A 5,473-nucleotide genomic window follows, 5' to 3' on the forward strand; every position below is an offset into this window, starting at 1 on the left:
TCTCCTTGATTTGTTTTGTTTATGTGTGAAGCCGTATTGCTAATTGAAGCATCTCCCTTGTTTTATGTTTCAGCTTCGATTGCTGTTGAGATTTGAACAAATCTAGCTGACACCGTGATGAAAAGTTGTTAACTCCATATGCCTGCAAGTTGTGGCTCTTAAGCAGCATTTGAACCTTTAGTCCTTGACCTGGGAATTGAAATTATTTTGTAACAATTAGACAGCCAGTCCATTTTAACCAAATGCCAATGAGTTCATCGCTTTCAAACATTTGGCAGCTCAGTAAACATACGTACACATGCGTGTATATACACACAAGTTAACAACTTCAAATTATGTTGCACACTAATCAGGATTTAGCCTGGCCGATCTGCCATGGGCCCATAAAAAAATGAAAAAGTGTCTGGAATCAGGCGCTTTTGGTCAGACAGTCACAGACAAACAATGTCGGTGACTGATGCACCATTTCAGGTTGAATCTGCTACCCACCTACAATGGGTTAGGATTAGGGTTAACCTCAGTTTTAGCATCATAAAGATGTAGCTTTCTGCTGAAAAAGGGTAGGCCAGTGAGATGTTGGTATATGGGAATGGGTAAGCAACTCTACCATGACAAAATACATGATATAGGTAGTGCATTTCTATTTCATATTTCGTTTGATATTTCTTAAGTTTTTTTTTTTAAATCTTGAAACAAAAGTTTTCCCATCATAGCTATTTGTAACATTTAGTTGAGGTAAAACTGTACATTGACCATTAAATGACCATTTCTTACCAACCATTAACACAAACGTGTCAGGCAGATTACATCAGTTCTTTAACATGCTTGCAATTTACAGTCCCAAAGCCTGTAGCCTTACCAGCAAGCTTGTATAAGTGATGACGTCGCTCGACAGTTATTTGTTTAGGCGGGACACCAGCTGTATTTTTTTCCCCTTACAACTCAGTCCTTATATTCCCTCTTTGTCAACTTGTTCGCGGGCAAGTTTGCCGCCTCCTCTCACAGTTAACCAGTATACCTCGTGTCCTCGTGTCCTTAGCAGCTATCAAGTCAGTCTATTTTAGCATGGACTGCTTCAAGCACCAGAACGAGAAGCATGTTCACATGAATGCAATATAAGTGTCTCCAGTTTGCATATCTGTTTTTACATGGTGATAGGTTCATCAATATTTACACTTCTCTATCATTAGTGTGACAGGGTAAAGTGAGTTAAGTTATAAATGATTGCATGTGTGAGGTAAAACTAGTTTTGGGATGGATGTTTATCAGTCTTCGAATATTGATGCCTCCAGCCAAAAAGCAAGGGTATGGATAGGTATTCGATTTTTTATGTCTGGGCTCATGTAGCTGAAACATGGGGAAATCTTCATATATTTCAAGACTTCCTCCCGATCTCCAAAGTATCTCCTCGAACAGTAATTTGTCGTAGGGCTTTAAAGCCATAAATCAAAACAATTACAAGGTTATTGATTAATCCAACATGCCTAAGCAAAAACAACATCTGTAACTATAATAACAATTAAGGTATTTAACAATGATAAACAGAGGAAACTAAAAACAAACTTCATATGAATTAAAACAATCACGCCTTCATTTGGCATAACCATTACATAAAGAAGCGCAAAGTGTGTCACGATGTAGGAACACTATGCGAGTGTTCCTGGAAGTGATTGATATCCATCTGCTGGTAGCAAGAGTCCTTGGCGACTCTTCGCTGCAAACCCAGATCAACCGTCCTCGGAGCCCGGGACTGGGTGAGATGTCAGATTAACAGTCTTCGTGAGAAGACTAGATGACTGGTTACGACCTCGAGCACTCTTCGGACAATTGGAAGAATGATTTAACAAAGAAATTATGAAATACACATATATTATATACAATAGTACTACAGAATAAACCCAACACATGGGTTAACTTTAAGAACTGCAAATCCATGTAACCATGAATGAATGTCAGGCAATCATATGTGACCCAGAGCTGTGCAAGATGAGATCATCTTATGCTAACTCCACCCATGTCAATGATCGTGTATCATCCCACTGGCTCGACTACTCATATTTGAGACATTACTCTCGAATGGAACCTCTTTGTCAGTCCAATGGAAGAAGAATATTTTCCTATAAGTGGAGCTACGCAAATCTCAAGACTACCATTGACAAAAAATTTGCAAATTAATGATTTGTAAGGATTTCACTTATTTATCAATTTGGGTAACTGCGATGCCAACAGGTTGCAGTTGATTACACAGGTGTAAAAAACTAAAGACGCCCCGTGTCGTGTAATTTTTCCAGCCACAGAGCCAGGCAAGCCGCTGCTTAATCCAATTTGACGCCGGGCAAAAGGCGGACAAAAGCTAAACGGGTTGCCAGCCACTTGTAGGGTAAACATGGAGACAGACCTTTCGCACTCAGAATCACACCGAGTCGGAATCTAACCAATACTGCACGCACTCGAAGTCAAGGAAAAGAAACACTGCATCATGGGGTGACATAAAAAGCTTGTAGAAGGTTAAATGAAGTTCACTTGCATTTTGGGTTCATCATATTTAAGACAAAAGTTGCATGAATAAAAGACAAATAACACAAAACAAGATACAATATGACCTCTACTACTAGTTTTCCAGCAAGTCCAAGAACAAAATCCACCTTTCAACCTCTACCCTCATGGCTTACTCCACCTCTCCATTCCTCAGGCATAACACATGTGGAGTGGAATGTGTGGTTATCAAGAAAATTCAGCTGGGTTTTTTTTTTGTCTTTTATTTTTTGGTGTGTCCTGCCCCTCCCCTCAGTGTAGCATCAGTTGCCAAATACGTCATGTTATATCACTGTCTGCCAAAACAACACCCCTTCTTAAGTCATCTATGCGAAGATAAAATTTGGGAGGTCTGGGGTTGAAGCAGGTTCCCAAGTGCATTTATAACCTGAATTTGAAGAAAAATCACATTATATTTTACACTAAAGTAGGGTTCAGTGAAAGCACATGAAACTTGTGGGGTTTGGTAGCTCCAACAAAATTAAGAACCAGTGCTCTCGGATGAATAAAAGGAGATAATAGACTAAAACCAGTTCCTGGCTTTTGTTTCTTCCCATCATTTCCCATTGTGGGACAAAATGTGATTACATGTGGCTGAATGAGGTTCAAACCCAGGTCGGTTCCTATGTGATGTTTGCATGTTCTCCCTATGGTTTCTTCCCACATTCCAAAAACATGCATGGTATGCTGATTGGAGACTAAATTTCCCCTCAGTATGGATGTCAGCGCGAATGGTCTTCTCATGCCTTGTGGTTGGTCGGCCATCAATTCTCTCGCTTCGTGCCCGCAGTCAGCTGGGATAGGCTCCAGCACCCTGCGTGCCATAAGCTGTTCAGAAAATGAATCAATAGGAATTATTTAATGCAAGGGTGTCATAGTTGGGTTGATTTGCGGGCCGTGTTTTTAACGTCAACTCGATTTCATGTGAGCCGGACCATTTTAGATATAATATTTAGATTTTGTTTTAAAGAAATTGATTAAAAAACTGGATTAAAAGCGCGGAGTATTCAGTTTTTATACATATAAAGCAATGTTTATTTCAGCTTTTTAAAAAATATGTTTTTAGATTTTACAAAATGATTTTTGAACTAAAAACAGAGAGAAAATTGATGAAAAAATGACAATTATTGATGTGAAAGGGGGGAAATCAGGAAATGTAAAATAAATCCAAACTTTTCATTTTAATTTGATCCTAAAACAGAAAGTCGGCACTCAACATTTACTTTCCCGGTCCATACAAAATGACTCGGCGGGCCAGATTTGACCCCCGGGCCGCCACTTTGACACAGGTTTTAACGCAAGGGTGCATTTACAATGTTAAGTAATGGTTCGTCTTGTAAGTTCAGACATGCAAAAAAAAAAATACATTAGAAATTATTTTATATCAAATGTCATTGCACTCCAATTAATATTGTATTATTTGAATATTGCATTTTTTCATTTGAGTCCCAAAATTTTACAACTGTGACTTTGTATCCATGGCCACCAAAATATTGAAAAACAACAGAAACTGTGGTTGAAATTACATCTGTTTCCTGCACATTTCTGCATACTGCCATTGCGCATTTTCAAACATCTGTGGGGGGAAAACAATGTGGAAGGTATCGTGTTTTTTTCCAGCTATCCATAGCGTTCCAACACACAGCACAACCTGGACTCAATCTCGATTCACACTCATGATTATTTACAAAATGTTGTTTCTACTCACGCTGCAAAAATGCAATTAAAACTTGTTGAACAGTTGAAAGAAAGTCGTTTCTGAGTACAACTAAATCCACCAATCAATACATCTTTAACAACCCGAGTGAATATTTTTTAAACTAAATTTGGTTGAGAGCAAAACATTTGAATAAACAGCATCCTCTGCAACTCATAACTAATATTAATGACAGGAAAAAGTGAAACCTTCACTTTACATGTTGCCCTTGTGCTAGAATTGCTTTATTTCTGGGTAAACGACTTCTTAGACATCTCATCTCATTTTTTAAATTAATGTGAATGCTTGTTTTCTGATGATGCATTGTAAATGAATGGAAGGAGTCAAAATTGACGTGTTGCACGAAAGTAAACGTGACCCTTCATTTGAGTTTAGAGCTCCCCCTTGTGTTCAGAAATAAACAAGCTAATGGAAATAAATAATGATTTAAATTTGCAGCCTAAAGGACATTAGTATTTTGCTGCCCCGGCTTGACATCAAATTGTCGTGCAGATAGGCAGACAATTGGCTTTTTATTTACTTTTATCAATAAATGACTTTAATCCTCCAATCATTTAATTCCAGTTATTATATTTTAAATATAATAAAGATATGAAATGAATGTCTTAAATAATTTAAGACATTTATTTCATTTTGAGAACCGCTTACCCCCACAAACGCCGCTGGGGGGTGCTGGAGATAAGGGACTAAAGATCAAAATTAAATAATTAATGAATAATGAAATTAACCCCTCGGCTACAATCTTACATATTTACATATGTATGTTCATTAATGTGTGCTGTGCCTTATTAAATGAATCAAACTCAAATTCAAGAGCCTATCCCAGATAACTAAGCAAGCGATATGTACTGTGTGCGTGTGTCTGTGTCGCAAAATACAAGCGTAAAACTGTTACCTTAACCCTAACCCTAACCGTAACTGTTACATAAAGGTGATAAAACAGAATGACGTCAAAGTGAATTAAACGTCCCAATTTGTGATTAAATGAAAGAACACGATTATATAAATTCTCTCTCCTTTTTCTTCTGCCTTCTGGAAATGAATTCTAAAGGAGATTAAGATTAAGGCCTCTGGTTGAGCGAAATTAAAATCCAGAAGTAAAATCAAAGCAAAAGCGGAAGCATAGATGACTGAATGACTTGACCCAGTTATTTCATCTTTGTAAACGCCAGCCTGTTCTTTGCCTGTTTGTAAACATTTACGTCAAAAGCACGTGATACC

The sequence above is a fragment of the Stigmatopora nigra genome, chromosome 1, assembly GCF_051989575.1.
Source record: "Stigmatopora nigra isolate UIUO_SnigA chromosome 1, RoL_Snig_1.1, whole genome shotgun sequence".
NCBI lineage: Eukaryota > Metazoa > Chordata > Actinopteri > Syngnathiformes > Syngnathidae > Stigmatopora > Stigmatopora nigra.